Source organism: Lagopus muta, chromosome 18 (genome assembly GCF_023343835.1).
Source record: "Lagopus muta isolate bLagMut1 chromosome 18, bLagMut1 primary, whole genome shotgun sequence".
In the NCBI taxonomy this organism is placed as follows: domain Eukaryota; kingdom Metazoa; phylum Chordata; class Aves; order Galliformes; family Phasianidae; genus Lagopus; species Lagopus muta.
Window position 1 is genome coordinate 6,889,380 of NC_064450.1, and position 17,519 is coordinate 6,906,898.

At 39.7% G+C, this 17,519-nt stretch overlaps 1 protein-coding gene across 2 annotated transcripts in view; it reads right to left on the bottom strand.

The window, feature by feature from the left end:
* Nucleotides 1-3,027, bottom strand: part of KCNJ16 (potassium inwardly rectifying channel subfamily J member 16) — a 31,849-nt gene extending 28,822 nt beyond the window's left edge. For both annotated transcript variants that reach the window (XM_048964895.1, XM_048964898.1), the window contains exon 1: nt 2,998-3,027. The gene's annotated coding sequence lies outside the window, so the exon portion shown is untranslated. The remainder of the gene's footprint in view (nt 1-2,997) is intronic.
* Between the last annotated feature and the right edge of the window lie 14,492 nt (nt 3,028-17,519).

Below are 17,519 nucleotides of genomic sequence, written 5' to 3' on the forward strand. Positions count from 1 at the left end.
GATCACATCATGGAATAACATTACTATTATTTCTGTGATTGCACTACATTTTAACACTTGATACTGTACTTCCTTGCTAGCCAATTTATTCTTTTGCTGTGGAGTTACACGAGAGGTGAGAAGCATGTTAAGGGTTGGAATGAAGCAAAAAAGTGAGTTATGGCTTTGCCTTTTTTCCAAAGAAATTGTAATCCATTTATTGTCAGAATAATGCTACTGAGCCTAGATGGGGCAGTTGTGCTGGAGAAGGGTGCTTTTCTGCTTTCTGTTGATACATAAAATGAAACAAGATAAGGTTCCCTATCATATCCTTTAATATCACCAGAATGTTTTTAGAACTGGCTGTCAGCATTACACTAAAAAGAAAAACAAACAAATAGCAAAGCAATAACAACAGGAGAAACCGTGTTGGGCTGGGATTCTTGATGCTGCTTCTGTCACAGCAGCAGGCACAATGAGCTTGTCCACTTTTAATACAGGCAATACAGAATTTTGCCAGTTCTCATTTCACACTTTCTCCTCTTGAACAGCCTTCAAGTAAGATTTTAAACCAACTCTGTTGGCCTAAGGAGTTTATCAGAAAAAAGCAGTGAAGAGCTTCCCCAGTTCCTTTTTGGTGCATATTCGGTCTCACCAAACAGGCAGAGCGTCCTTACAGACCTATGGGAATTACAGTTCTCAGTGGCCCATTGGCTCCTTGGCTTCCTGTCAAGCCCTTCATCTTCAAAGCACTCCATCCCCTTTTGATGCCAGCGTCTTTATTTGCATTTTGTAGCACTCAGAATAAGCTAGGCAAATACGTTTAAAGTCCAACACATGCTTTGTAGAATTGCCAGGTTTTAAAAAAGTATATATTGAGGAAATAGAGAAATCCATGAGCCCTTAACAAAGACTCAACTGCTGATGAAGAAGAAGGCATATTTTGTCCTCTGCTGACCTAGGTCACCTTTGAACAAACACAATGTTCTTTATCAACTTGCCAATTCAGCCATTCTTTTAAAGAACAGGCTTGTGTTTTGTTGTGTATTCTTCGCTTGTTTCCCTCTTGATCTTTGAGTAAATTGTGATATCTGAATTCAGCCACTGTAGAAATAGGTTCAGAGCTTCACAATTGACATCCCACTCATTTTATAACCAAGATGCCAGTCTCTTGAAATGAATGCAAATAATTTACCTTCTCTATCTTATGACTCAGATTTTCATAGTCAATTGTGGCCGTGTTCTAACATCCTTCCAATTAATACTAATTTATTTCACCAACACTAGCATTCATTTCAGTATACTTCAATGGGAGTTAATCAATCATAGCTAGATTCTGTCATTCTGTCTGTGATTATCTTCCTTGCATATCCCTTGAGTTTAGTGCCAATGATCTCTAGGGTTATGCAAACAGCTGGATCTCATTGTAACAGGGAACAACAGAGTCTTATTCCTAATCTAATAGGTTTACAAGAATCAGAGATGTGTGAACTACTCCCAAACAGCTATTTATACTTTCTTTTGAGGAAGTACAGTGTGTTTTCATATTGCTATTGATCACACACTTTCACATTTCACAATGTGCCCACAAACCTTTCCTCACACATTCCTAAGTACTTACAAGCCAAATACTTTCATTGCCATACCACGCTGTAATTGTTAGTTTAGTAGTTTAATAGTTTGTTGTTAGTTTAATAGTTTTTGGATGTTGTGTTGAGGGACATGGCTTAGTGAGAACTATTGGTGATAGGTGGATGCTTGGACTGGATGATCTTGTAGGTCTTTTCCAACCTTGGTGTTTCTGCAATTCTGTGATATAAAGCAAAATGCTAGCAGTGTATTTGCAGTGTCTGTAGAAATCTCCTTTACAGTGGCAGTCAGTAATTTGGGAAATGCTCAGCTTCATAAGACACCACATGCACAAATAGAACAAAGAGGAGATTCTACCTGGATCTTCCTAAAGAATGTACTGGGGCTGAGAGATTATCTGCTCAGATGGAGCTCAGACCTGACCTGCCGGATACATTCATGGACTTAAATGATATTCCAGGCAGTTGGAGACAAGAAAAAATTGGTTCTTTTGATTAAATTTGTTAAATATATTTGTATTAAACTACTTTTGCTAAAAATATGTTATATTTATCTAAGTATACATGCACACATGTATCTAACACAACACAAGCAACAGTATTTTCTGGATGCCTTAGCTTTTTGTTTAAATTGTCATTCTTCTGATCTTCACTCTAGTTTCCACTGAAGCATTACTTCAGCTAAAGCTCAGTTATACCATCTTCCATGTAAGTTTATGTCACAGCAAATAAAAATGAGTTGAGCAAGTTAAACATTCTCTCTCCAAACCAATTTTGAGGCTCCACATAGCATACACAGGTATTTAACATTATTTTAAAGCAAGTATTCACACTACTGACATAATAAACAGAACAACTGTGAGACAAGTGTCCCAGTTGTTTCTGTACAGTGTTGCTGGGTGCCTGCCTCACCAAGACATTTTATTATACAGTTCACAGATTACTGAAGAGAAGAGAAAAAAAATCAAGGAAGATGCAGAATGCAAGCTAAACAAATGGTGCATCTGGTTTTTGTGAGCTTAGTGAAAGGAGTCATGGAAATTCAGATCTCGATAGTGCAGCATTAGGAGAAGAGGCAGATCTTTTCAGACTTCAGCAATACAGAAAACAAGAGGAAAACAGTAGTGACGGAGGTAAGGCTACTAGCTTGAAGAGAAGAGCAATGGAAATACGTGCACGTATCTGAAAAAGTGAATCTCCAAATGAATTTGCTGTTATTACTCTTAGAATGTATATATGCATTTTTTCACTTTACGTCAAAATAGGGTGAAGTCATCTGGATCTATCCAGTTATTTACTTTTAAAATAAGCACAAGAAAGCAGTGGTTGTTATTGGCAGGCTGTTTTGCCCTAAAAGAAAAGGCAAGCAGAAATATGCAATCATTCTCTCCTATGCATAGGTATGGAAGCAATATAAAAGGTACTTTACCTTTACTCATGCCACCATGAGGAAGCTATGTCAAGGGTCCTTTGTTTCTTGTGTGCCAGCAGCTGTGCAACTGTAAAGAAAAACAGGGGTTGGGTTAATAATAAAGAAAGGTGCAAGCCATAGATTCTAAGGACTCAAGTTAAACATTTACCTCAGCTTGTTCCTATGAGCAAACTCAGAGGGTCTGCTTTGATAACGGCTGGCATCTTGAGAAATGGGCGACAGCCAATCTGCTGCTTGCCCCACTACTTCTCTGTCTGCAGCTCAGACCTGCACAGCAGACAGCTACAGTCACCTGTGCACATCTAGGTTAGGATTTCAAAAACGACAGGCAGGAAATTCTGCCATGTAAGAAAAGCCCTTCGCCATTCAAATGGTACTTCAAATATTTACACACAGGATTTGATTTGGAATTTTGATTTGGAATTATCCACTGAAATACCTCTTAGGAATAAACGGGCTCAAGTCAATACATTCTGTTGTGCTGACAATTTATTTCTACAGAAATAAAGAAAATTCTTTTGTTTCTATATTAACATGAAAGCGCAATTTCCTTTTCTGTCCTAGTCACACAACATGCAGCATTCAACCTCAGGTCCTGCTAAGAAGATACCTGGGAACAGATGTGTTGGTCTGCAGCCTTTGTCCCTCCTCCAGTATATATTAAAGAAGGGATGGCAACTTTTTGTAGCCAAGTTACATTGTCATGTGCCAAGGTGACATAGTAAGTAATAGGAGCTTCAAAAGACTCAGCATAGTTTCAGGTATCTCTCCCTACCTTCCAAGCTTCATATCTGGAGCCCTGAGGATCTACAGAAGCACAGATGCAGTCCAGGCTCTCAAAGTCCTTTAAGTACTCCTTGTAATTTTAGAGGAGCTGACTCAGACAATAGTTTATCAAAGGCTGAGGCCAGCTTGAAGTTCCTTAACAGATTTTGGAGAGCTCCACGAACACTGAAAAAAACCAACAACCATGTATTACTTTTTTATGCCTAACATTTTCCCCTGAAATCTCAGAGACATGACACAAGGAACTAAAGTAGACACATAAACATCTGCTTGCATGGTGACAATGAACTTCATGAGATCACTCTCATACAATCTCATGTTTGCTTACAAGAAGGCAAGCTCATTTCTTTTAATGATAGTTCTGTTCTCCGGAATAGTTCTTCAGTAGCTAAGGTATAAGCTATGACTCAGGAGAGATAATTCCTAGCTCAACTGCTAAGCAGCTATACAACTCAGGGCAAAGTGCCCTTTGTCTGTCTGCTCTATTTAGACTATGGGCTCTTTGAGGTAAAACCAGCCTTTGACTGGATATTTGTGCAGCACCTAATACAATGGAAATCCAGTCTCAGCTTGGTAGTTCTGTAATACAAATTAATAACAATAACTAGACTTGACTGCTTGACAAAAAGCAAATAGTTCGGAAAAAGCTGTCTTAAATCTTTCTATCCCACTTCCCTAGACCAAAAAAAATCTACTAGTGTTATTTCTTTTGGCAGCTGAAACCTAATCCTACCTTGGTTAGCATAACAGAGAGAACAGGAAGTGCTGTGAAGGAATTTTTCATTCCCTGGGACGTCTTTGATCCCCCTTCCCTCCCTTTTCCTATCAGGTAATTTTCAAATCTTGATGTTTCCAGTTAGTCTACGTATCTTCTTGTTTTGTCTACTTCAGTCAAGTGTTATTTAACTTCCATTTCATGGATGAAAAACTGGTCTGTATTTAGACTCTGCTGTTGTGTAAGCCGGAACCTGAGAACTTCAGAATCCCAGAAGGGAATACAGCTAAAATTCACAGCCCTTGCTGGTGGAAAACCTATGATTACTTTACTTTAACACAGACAAGGTGCACTCATACAGTACATAAATGCTAAACAAATCATTTAATCATTTTCTGTTGTAGCCACCACTTCTTGTCACTTAGCTCTGATGTCTCAGTTGAACTTTCCAATACATGGAGGAAATTTTTTTTCCAACTATACATGTTGATTTACACTCATCTAAAATGTGCATAGCTCAAAATAAATTAATGTTTGCTTAATATTTGGTGTTCTGAAGGAAGGACCCCTATTTCAGTCCCACATGAGATACAAAACTGCATCTCATGTGGGAAAGCTTTCGACAATGAAATAATAATTAAAATATGCATGACCCTCAAAGGGCTTAATTACCACACACTGCTGAGTGTAGCCTCATGCTTGTAGCAAATACAGTCTGTAGCACTACAAAGCAGGAGATGACAACACACGCGAGATAAAAATGAAAACAGGATCATCTTGGAGTAGATAATATGACATACCCTTTTCCTGCAAATGACTGTTTCTGTCACACAAGCTGGAGCTTCATAGCATGTGCAAAGCACACCACTTCCAACTGTGGCAGCTGCATATGTAGTCTTTCCATTTTGTCTCTTCTTGCATTGAATCAATCACTGTTTGCCTGGCCTGGTGTTTGTACAGTGCTGTATTTCTTTTTAGCCTCAATTTATTCAGACAGTCCTTTTTTTACTCACTATCTTCTTTACTCTGCAAAGCCTCAGACGTGCTTTGCAGGTTACCAGTCAGAAGTCTCTCACAAGTCAGCAGGAGTGAAGGCCACAGCCCACTGTAGAGATTATTCTGACTGTTAAAACAGTGCCATGACAATCTTAGAGCTTCTCATGGTCAAAGTGGCAGTGCTGGGGTAAGCCACAGCAATAAGAGCATCTGTCATCCATCCACCAGAATGAAGATGTCATCTGTAATCTACTTCAAGGTAGGTTCAAAAAACACCTATGCCAGAGGAGAAATTTAGCTCTTGACTAACAAAGTATCTTAAAATTCCACAATTCCATGTATTCTACCTTGCAGTAAGAACAGTTGGACCCATTTTGTGCTGAGCAAACTGGCTTGCAAAGCTGACAAACGGCTTCCATTAATATAATTCCACTTGACTCAAAAAAAAAGCAAAGCACAATCCAACGGGGAAAGTTCAATTAACTGATTTTTTTTAATACACACAGACACAAATATGTGGTTTCAGGACACTGCTATTTTTATAGTCAGTGTATCCACAATTCTTTGTACTCAGTTCTATAACAAATATGGCTCCATTATGTCTTTTCTTGTTGATGCTTTTTGTTTTGTTTTTTCCCCCCTAGGCCATATTATATAGAACAGTTACTCCTAAATATTGCGCATGGTTCAGATTTTCTGATAGAATGACTCACTGTAATTCTGCTTAGTAGTAATGAAGAAATATGACTTGTTCTGGCAAATAACGCATGATAATCAACAGTGGTTTTGCCACTGATTCCTTTATTTGCAAAGCTGTCTATAATTGGAAGCCACTGGAAGATACTGACTTGCTTAAATGATTATTGCCATTGACTGCAGTACTGTTAAACTTGAAAGATGCCTACAGAACTGAAGTTAGACTCAAGTCTTTTTTTTTTTTTTTCCTCTCCTTTTTCTTCCTCCAGAGATGACAGCATTGCTTCTTCCTTCTCTTCTCTGAGAAAAGTATCAATATAGCTACAAAAAATGACTGGAAGGCAGAGTAAATATATAATTTCCCTCCTCTTTATGACTTGAACTTGTGAAAATCCAGAACCCCTTTTATTATTATTCCATTTTATAATAATCTGCACATGGAGGTATATTCTAGGCCATTATTGACTTCACTGGTCCTGAAACCAGGACATTACTCAGAGCTCCATTTACAAAATGTATATACCACTGTTCTGCAGTCTTGCTTCCAGCTATTTACAACTCCCCAGTGCCTAAGAGCAAACAGCTGGGGAATGAGTTAGGGATTCAATGGCACTCTTAGGACTCAATGGCACTATGCTTTTCTTTTCCATTTTTTTCCCCATTAAAAATTGGAATCTTTTCAGCACTATCAGAATAGAACAGGCAAACAGAAGGTGCACAGAATGAGACAGTACAAAAGCAGTCGATCCCACCAGCCTGATGGTGTTTGTTTGTCACTGCTTGCAAGTGCAGATGCTGTGGAGATGCATGGCCTAAAAAGGAACTTGTGCCTGAAGGATCAATGTGCACTGACTATGCACCAGCCTTTAAGTGCATGTAATGGGCTGTGACTGGCTGTGACCCACCTTTTTCTCAGGCCCTTCTGGAGTGGTGTTTGCTAATGGAACTTGAACAGGTAGGAACTGCACTTGACTTTGTGAGGGTGACTCTACGTCATCAACCTGTGCAAGAGTGAAGGACATTAGGTTCATCTAGAAGGGTGGAAGGAGAAATTACGGACCACAACTTCCATTGATATAAGAAGAGGATGGACTTATCTTGCTGGAGACAGAGGAAATTAAATGGAGATTGTCTCTCTTCATATTAAACAGTTCATTCGCAGCCATCTAAAAACCATTTTTCCTCATTGTGAAACATAGACTTCTCCTTGTGTTTTCCATGCTGTGAGAGAAAGAAAGTTTCTTGATATGTTTAAGTGAATTTGGAACCTGGAAAATAGAATCAGTTCCTCTACTTTCCAACATGTCCAGGACGAATTGGAGGAGCCCTTTGGTGTACATCATTGTTCTGCAGATCCCAGGATTTCATGGGGCCTTGCATAAACCTGTCTTTGTTTCGGAACCAGTGTTCCTCTGTCCTTAACAAGGAGATACCTGAACTGGAACTGAAAAGGAAATTAGGGTGACCTGGAAGAGACAACATTGTAATCTGCTGTGATGGGAAAATTACAAAAATAGTAAAATTAATAAATTAAACACCAGTCCATAAAGGCTCAATGGGCTCTGGAACAGATTGCCTGAAGGCACAGGCTATATAACGGGATCCTTTTCCACCCAGGATACCTTCAGGAATTCCTCAAACCAGGCCATAGGAGGGATATTTAGTGCTTCATACAGAGTGGTATAACAGCACACGGCCTACACATGTCCCTAAGGTCTCCTCTGCACCTCTTGGGTCTTCATGCAGTCCCTTGGCCCACCCTCCTGCCCAGCATGGCGCCTTGAGGACAGCTGCAAGCTTTGCGCTTATGGAAGCTCTGAGGGAGAACAGGAGGAAGAGGGAGGGGAACAGCCCACAGAAATGACGAAGGCAAAGTGTGTGTGAGGGAGGCGAAGCAGCCCTTAGCAGCTTGACAGGGCTTCAGACGAGGCCTGAGGAGCAGCTGGGAGCCATCTCTAACGACAAGGCTGCGTGGTTGCCTCCAGCCCAAGTTCAGGGTTCTGTAGAGTTCAGGTGGGGACCGAAAGCGAGAGACTGAGTTAAACAGTGTTCAGCTTTCCTGTGACAGGGCCTACTTTTAGGAAAAACATAAAAATGAAGGATGATGACAGGTTTGCATTGTCAGGTGGCTGAGCAAGAGCCAAAAGTCTGTAGCAAGGCATGGGGCACTGTTAGTCTACTGAGTCACCTCAGAAGCTGCTTTGCTTCCATAACCCGAGATGGGGAACTGTGGCATCTGAGGCAAAGCAAATTCCAGCCCAGATTCTGATAGATTTTGTTTAAAGTCAAGGACTGAGGGGGGCTTACTACAAACAGCATGCTGCTGATGAGAGAGTATTTCCAGGGGCTGAACCCACGTTGTAATTACTGACAATGCTGAAAATGGTCAGCTTCCCATTATTGCAACACCAGAGAACATGGTGGTTTGACCACTTCCTTTCACCCCTTTTGCCTCCTTACCCGCAATATTTAAGAGAGCACAATTGACACAGAGAAAGGAATTTGAGAAGGTCATTGGAAAAAAAAAAAATGAATTTGGCTTGGCTGTGCAGATAATAAGACTTAATGATTTTATTTTCAATTTCATTTCTGTGCATTCTTATGGAAACAGTCTATTTTAGGGTGATGGTTCTTCATTAAATAAAAAAAAGGAACAATTAGTGGAACGAAACTGATGTGACAAACTGTGCTGCATTGTCAAATTCTTTTGTGCAACTATTCTCATAATGAGTTGTAAGCATGTTTTTTCTTGCCTGTGTGCCTTCCTGGCTTTCAGAGTGCTAGTATAGAAATTATTTTGAAAAGCAATGCAATAAAATTTTATTAGACAGAACAGGCTGGTTCTGTCCTGGTATGGACCAATTGCTGTGTAGGACAGAGGAAGCAACATGCCAAGCACAATAAGGAGTGAAGCACTGGAATGTGACATTGGCATTTTTCTCCAGTTGATTCTTTACCTTACAGGAAAGATTTTACTCCACGGGAAACACTTTCTTCTTATTCACTGACAGCTGGGAAATAATGGAGTCGTTCATCAAACAGTTGTTGTAAAAGACAAAAATAACTCTGAACCCCTACAACAGCTCCTCTGTAACCGTAGGAAAGACCTCTGCTAATCCTGTCCTCTCCCCTGCCAAGCCAGGATTGCTTTTTGTGCTGCATTTTCTGGTGCTTTGGCTAATCTAATTTCAACTATTCTAGGAGATGTGGCCTCAATCACTTCTCCTTGCAGAGTGTTGCAGCTTAAGAGATAGCACTGTCAGAAAGTTTTCCCTGCTATCTGGGGCGTTTGTTTCCTTGACCTCATCCCTTTAATTATAGCTGTTTCATATACCCCACTAAACCATCCCTTTCCAACGCTGATGTTATGTTTGGTAAAACAAGATGTACAAATGAGCAGTATTATTTTACTTTTATGAATCAGTCTCTCCAGCTCAGAATCATTGTTGGTCACTTCTGAATGCTGTCCAATCCGTTGATATCATTTTGTTCTGAAATTACTCAAACTAAATTCTCTCATCTCTTTACATAAAGTAGTTGAGGTACTCTTTTTCTTTCATGTGTATCCTTTTAACTTCTTTTTCCAGTTGTTTGGCACATATATTGGGCAGAAAATACTATATTTAGTAAATTCCTTTTCTACCTTGTGTAATGCTAGACAGAGAATGTCTGGGGTCAGTTCCAGGTTTCACATGGCTGTGGCTAAGTCTTTTGTTCACCCACATATCAAATGAAAGTTTTATTTACCTGCTAGGAAGAAATAACACTGAGTAGCTACATTCACTTTTATAAGTACTCATAAATGCTGTTTACATCATACATCACTATTATCAGATTTTTAGCTGTGATTATAATACAATCCTGTAAATTGACTGCTATATAAGATGTTTTGTTGCTGTTTTTTCTGTTTAAACAAGGATACAACCCAGCCTTTGCTCTGAAGGCAGGTGGCTGAAGAACAGCACAGCAGTGAGGCAGTTCTGCCTGACCTGCACAAGCTGGCTTTCTGCCGCAGTCCCTCTTTTGGTGCCCTTCTCTGTAGTGCATTCTGAACTCTGTGCAAAGAGACCAGGCACCACTTTCAGACGAGAAAGTTTCAGAAAGTGAAAGCACACAGAGTCAGATCTTTCAGGGATACCACATGAAAGTATTTCCACAGGCCCATATTGGTGTCTTAGTGTTTCACATAAGGTGTATGTTAGGACTCTCCAGCCCTTTAAGTAGGATAAACAAAATACAAACCTGCATTGAGGAATGAGCGTGCAAGCATTTCTTGCGGAGACTTGAAGAAGCTGTTTTCTAAATTTAACATGACTTCAGTCATTGTGCTTCTCATAGAAGTAATTAAAAAGATCTCAAAGGAAAATATTCACATCCAAAAGCATCTCACTTATAGTAACCACTATTTTCACAGAGGCCACAGCTGACGAACAAGAGAAAGTCTTCACTTAAATTTTTTCTTTGAATGTGATGTATTTGATTTGACAATCATAATGAAACAGTGTTGTTTTTTTTTCTCATTAAAACAAAACACTCCCCAAAAAGTTGTAAAAGTTGTAGGCAAAAAATGAAATGTGGGTGTGGAAGAGGGTTTTTGTCTGAACAGGAGGAGATTTTTCAACTGTGCTGTGGTAATAAACATGACCTGAGTTACCTCATCAAGACTGAAATAGCTTCTGTATGTCTGAATGCACGTTTCTGAGAGGTACGCAAAAGCTGAAGACTCTCTTGCCCAGGGATGTCATTTTTGATTAAAGAGAGGGTTAGGCCAAAACCACAGATCCCAAAACATCTTAAACTTTTCCAAAATGTAACTCCTAATCTGAATTTAACATCTGTGTCTGTAATGAGCTGAACTAAAACTTGACCTCCAACACCAATGAACTTTGGAAAGGTTCCGTTTCCCATTTGAAGCTGATTTTTCTCCCTCTAGATGAACTATTCCAGGAAATCAGGAATTTGGTGCATTGATAAATCCTCAAGTAAGACTTCTATGAATTCTATGTAGAAGATATTTGATGCCAAAATATTGTGTGCAGGTGATAGCTATTTAGTGGATAGACGTGTGTGAGACCTCATACACCTCAAAGTATTAACAGCAGTGGAAACTATTTGAAGAATTGCAGGTGAGACATTTCATTGTGCTCAGGGGTATTTATGACCTGGTTCTAGTAATGACAACAGTGTTTTCACAAGGTCACTAACAGCATTCAAATCTATCCACAGAAAGGCAGCTAGCAAATAGTTGGAATAAAGGAAAAATCAGTAGGGACAACATTATTGTATTACTCCCATCGTGGATAAAGTATTTTGGCTCTCTGAAAGCAAAAATTTAAGTATAATTAAGGATTATATGGGTGCTGCTGCCCCTGTAGACACAACATTTTTCTCTTGATATGAGATGTTGAGCAGTCATGGTGGGAAGGCTCCCCAGATTCAGGTCTGTCACATCTGGCATCAGAGATGTTTGAGATGTCTCTCAGGGCACCCACATCTGGAGCTGGCATTCAGGATGGATGCAGGGAGAATCATGGGGCTGCTAAGTGCACCTGTAGAAACACACAGAAAACACTGCTATGCAGACAAGGAAAATGTTTGTTTTAGCAACCAAATTGAAGTGAATAAATAAAAGACACATTATGAAACAAGCCAATATGTTCCTGCGCTGGCAAGGCATGTGATAAGTACAAAGATTTAAGTCTACCATATGTCACAGATAGCACAGAATAGGAAAACAGTGCACAGTGCAGCCTCTTTGATCCCTGAAATAACAATTCTTTATTCCCACTAATAACTGCATAAATGCCCTGAGGTGGGCAAAATGGCTAACTCGTCGTTCACAGATCAGGTAATCAGCTAATCAGCTACACCGTTTGCTACTCTGTAGTTGAATTGCTGTCAAACTTAAGAAGAGACACTGCATCCCAGTGAAGCAGGGAAAAGGGAATTGGAAGTTTTTTCTGCAGGTAACTCCATATGCAGCTGGTACTGCTGAGTGCCCAGCGCTGGTATCATACCTGTGCTAATGATACACAGTGAGTAATCCACAGCTCAGCAATGCACTACAGTTTCCATACCATAATTGCACAATCAGACACACCAGGCTGTGCATTTCTAAGGGATTATTGCACTCCACTGAAATCTGAAGTCACTCGGCCTTTGGCCTCTCAGAATCACCCAGAGCTTTCAGTAATCTCCTGGGCTCTGCTCCCTGTTGTGTCTTTCTCAGACAAATGGAAAACACATTTTCACTTCAAACTAATCCCCATTCAACATCACTGGAATCATGCAAACTCCTGAGCTGATTCTAATAAAATAGTAAAAAAAAAAAGAACATATACAGAAGCAAATTAGTCTTGTAACTCAAGCACTTTAATATCATTCTGTGAAAACCACTACTGGATAGCTGTGATTATCTGCTTTCTCAGGGCTTTCCTGGGCCTAAATGTCAGCTAGCACATTTCACTCAAACACAGGGATGATCCAAGCACTCTGGAAGCAGTTTAAGTTTTAACCTATGTTGGAATGTGCTTTCCAGCCCCAGGAAATTACACAGCATTATGCTTTTCAGTGAAAGAGAGAGCCAATTTTGCATAAGTCAATTAATTCAAAGAAGGTGAACTCTGTTGCTCCCCCACACGCTGCATGCTTTATGTGAAGCACCTTCAAAGCAAAGTGTGTTATGATTTACTTAAGATAGCGAGCAAAGTATCGTTAATCTCAGCTTGAGTAACTTGCTAGTGAAGCCTCAGTAAGCTATTCCTACAGGAATATGAAGTTCTTTCAGCTAAACATTTTTTCCAGGGCCACCTTCAATATTACACTGATATTGCCTCAACAGATGATACGTAATGGTCTGTCAAGTCTGCTATCCAGCCACCAGCAACACTCGCTGGTTCAAAAAGGTGAAGCATTCCTGTGGTACACCTTGCCAATACGTTATTGTTCTTCAGGGAAATAAATTTCTTCCTGACCCCTGCAGGGATCAGTTCATGCAGTGAACATTTTCAGATTAGTGTCTCCAGCTGTGGAGCTTGCTTGGATTTGGAATATGGTGTAAAACTCATCTCTCCAGCCAAGCATTGTTTTGAACATCACTTGTGAGGGCTGAATTTTGGTTTTGATTGTGTTATTTTTTCTTCTGTTGTCGGTTTTGTTGTGAGTTAAGGGCTTTGTATGGAAAACTGCTTTGTGAGCTCTGTGTTATGCTCACATTTGAGCTAATGTGTTGTTTATTTTTAATTCTGCATTCAGTACTCTGGTCTCAGTGCGCTGGTTGCATCCAGCAAGCATTTAAGATGTGCAAATGTCTTAGCAGTCTATCCCAAAGCTCACTAAGGCTTTCTGTTTTCTTCAGTTGACTTTGATTGGGTCATGAGTAAATAACCAGAAAACTTTTATTTTAACCTTTGTCCTACCTTTCTGCTTTCATGCACTGAGTATTTTACTTGTCTCTGTTACCTCACATCTACGTGAGAGATACCCATTCTTCTCATATTGATCACCATGCCTTTAATTTTTCTTCTACAGATTTTTGATTTATTATTCCTAACCACTTTAAATGGCTTAGAATCAGATTTGTTGTGTAAGTGGAAATGCTGCCAGTGTTCATCTTAGACCCCACATCCTTGCAAAAAAACCATAAAGACTGGGGAAGATAGATCTCTCACGGGGCAGTGCCATTTTTCCATTGGCTTGTGATGCAATGCTTTCCTTCAACTATTGCTCAGGAGATGGACAGCACATCCCCTTTTTATCTCAGCCTCCTTTCTTAGGTTACAGCAGGACAAAGCTGTGATTGAGCAGTGTCTGTGTTCTCCTTGCTGGGGTGAGAAGAGGCTTTAATCACCTACTCTGACCCATGGATGTTCTGAGAATTTTTCTGGTGTGTTCTCTGATGTTGCACAATCAAGGCTTCATGTGCCCACTTGCCCACATGAACTGCATGTGAACCCCACTTACCCATATGAACCACAACAACTTACCATTCTATCTGTGCTTGCTGCAGTTCCTTTGCTCATGCCCTGCAGTATCGCTGGGCAGCGATAATCAGAGTTATGCTTTCTGTGCAGTGAGGGCTTTCTGGTTCTCAGAGAGTAGCAATAATGGCAAGGGACAAAAAAATGCAGAGTTCAGCTTGACTCACATGGCCTTTTTATCCAGGAATCTGACAGCTGCCTTGCTTTTTGCTGAGCCAATGCAGTGCATTTTCTGTCTTCTACACAGTGTACATTGCCACTGATTCAAACAGCAGGTTGCCTTGTCTCATGTTTAGTGTGGTAAGTCACTACCAAATATTTTACACTGTCTTCATTCATCCTGTAAATAGGAAAATGGCTCACAATCTGCCATGTTACCTTCAGACTATGCGTAATCTTCCCTGTGGCAAAGAAGAATACTCTTATTCTTGCAATAGGCAATCTCCTTCCAAAAAACAGTTTCCATCTCCAGAAGGTTTGTGTGGGTCAAAGTCTTTGCTTTGCAATGGATAAATTCAGATCATACTCAGCATTATACCCTGCAGCTACACTGAGGCCAGTTACTTGGTATTTAATGGCTTTTATTATGGATGTAGTTGGCTTGAGCAGGAGCAGCTAGCAAATAATAGTTAAAATTCAAACAGCCATTAAAGTCTGGTCCTGACAAGATGCAAGTACTCTGTTACTAATGGACTTTCCCCCACAAGGGCACATTTGTTAAGGCAGAATGTTTGAAATATTTGGCCAGTTGACAGTGGAACAAAAGAGGGAGCAAATTCTAAAGTTCTTATGAAGCTGTAGTGACAGTGTCCAGTCTACACACATCAGCAAAACTGATCACGAGAGACAAGTTTGTCTTTATGAATGTTTTCCATAAGTTGTCTTTATTTAAACACATTTGTGCTCCCATTAACTTCGTGGAGAGCACTTGGAAGAAAAGTTGTCCGAAGATTCAGACATAATGCTTGATCAGCCAGCTAAGAAAATAAAGCTTCTAGTTTCCGTTGAAGCCTTGAGGAGTTCAGCAGTGCTATATTACAACTGTGATATTTTGGATTGCCTATGTCAGGAAGAGAAATCTCAAACTTGGGCCTAAAAGTCCTCTGAGATAACACATAGAGCAGCATATAATGTGGTAAACACTATACTGAGCATTTTGGGCAAGAACTTTGAGGCTTTGCATGGACTTTTAGGAGGCTTAAACACCAGCAGAGACTGCAGTCTAGGGGTAAAGACAATCTGGATTCAGTGCTTCATTTAAGGGCACTGATGCTTTGAGCAAGCAGATATTTTGCTTTAAAACAATGTTGATTCTTGGTTTGACCCTGATTTGCTCCACGTTGTTCTAAGTATATGAAATTTAACAAAATACACACTAACTGGAGTGGACTGACACATGAACTCTTCCCATTGATAATCATTGATGAGGGGTTTCATTCATAAGAATTCCTCATCTGAAATGCTAATACAAAGACATATCCCAGAGGTGGTAATACTAAGAAGTTTCCATTCGTCTCCCCCAGCCTTTCAGATCTTTCCAGCTGTCAGAAAGCTTCATTGTGTTAAGTGCATAAAGCGCTGGAGGCAGTTGGGGTTGAAGCACGTGTTGTGCACTACAGCATCACACTTTGTTCAGATCAGATGCAAGTGGAAATAGCATGAGCGACTCCTTTTAAAATTGCACTTACAAAAGAGACAGAAAAAAAAAAAACCTAAAAATAATTATGCTTTATTTTGTTTCTAATTAGATGCAGGTGCTAGAAACCACTCCAGAGCTACTCTTTACATGGTATTTGCAAGTTCTCTCTACCAAATGTGCTCTTGGAGAGGCAAGTAGAAGCTGTTAAACCTTCTGAATCTCCCATGCCTCTGTAGTGAAAGTACCCAACGCCTGTGATTTGTTGACTGTATTTCTGTACAGATTTTGTTTTGCTCTGTGCTGGTTAATTCAAAGACACTGTGCATACACTTAACTACTTAACAAGATGTTTGTAAAGAAAGGCCTACTCCCATGGTCCAAGGTCACTTCATTCTTTTATTCAGTACTGTGCTTGCCCATATTGCATTCACATAAGTAATGCATGATAATAAAAACATCTGTTGAGGCTTTATGCGTTTTGTTTAATGTCAGCTGAAGGAATACAGATAGAATTCAGTCAGGAAGGACCACACTCATGCTTTGTGTTTCTCCTCCCAGAATCACTTTTAACTTCCCCATGATGAAATGTATGTTAGGAGGGGGGGAGAAACCTTCATTCTCACCTATAAAAGTTGCAGCTGTTTTCCTGTTTTTATAGAAAGCAGCAGGCAGATTTACTATAAAAGAGTAAATACTCTACAGCAAAGTACTGTTCACCTTGAGGGATGATGTCAGAACCATAAATAACACTGCGGGAATACAGATATGTCCTTAAAGGCCTATTAAGAATGATGTGAAAAGGAAGTGAAAAATGGGCAGGCAAGTGTGCTGTGCACAGCATGTACATGGTGAACATCACTTTATATTTGATTTACTCTTAAATGCAGGAATGGATGGAAACATCAGCAGCAGAAAGAAACATAAGAATCCTGATAAAGTTGCATATGCAAGCTTTCAGAGACAGCTATGTAACAGAATAACTGGCACTGAATGCTTGTAGTAGAGGGGAAGGGTGGACGAAGAAGGATATCAGTCTTACATGTGCTCTGTGTGGCTATGCTCTCCTCTCTGTGTTTTTCTTCAAACTGACTTAGAAGCTCAAGCACAATATTTAAAGTCGGTTGCTGAAATTAGTATTGTGGGTTTGTTTTTTTTTTTCTCTTTCATTTTTCTTTATAAGGGAGTGAGAAAGCTATAGAATGAGATCTAAGGAGATGCCCTAGCAAAAGTTATCAAGGGCACATGATGTGCAGTTTTTGAAACAGTAAACAGATGAATCAGCCCATTCTTGTGAATTGGTCTTCCCTTTTTGTCTTCAACTCTGTTGAACTTTGAACAAACTTGACAGACTTCTAAAAGCAGTTTAATTCTTGAGGATGGTTATAGAAAAGCAGCGCAAGTATTAAGAGGCAAAAATAAAGAAACTGAAGATGCGAAATTACTGTCAGCAATCTGATGGCATAAAAGTCAATCATAAAATTTTCTAGAAATACCAGGGGGAAAAGAAAATGAAAAAAAAAAAACTAAAAAAGGAGAAAGAAACAATGTAATAACATCGATTCTTCTTTGGTGGTCATTTTCAGATTCCTGCACTTCACAATGAAGCATTTTGAAGGTTTCAGGAGTTGGTTAAAGAACAAACGGTGCACCCCGTTTTTAGCACCAATTTCATGTTTGATTTTCCATGCAGTCAAAGATAGAGAAATGT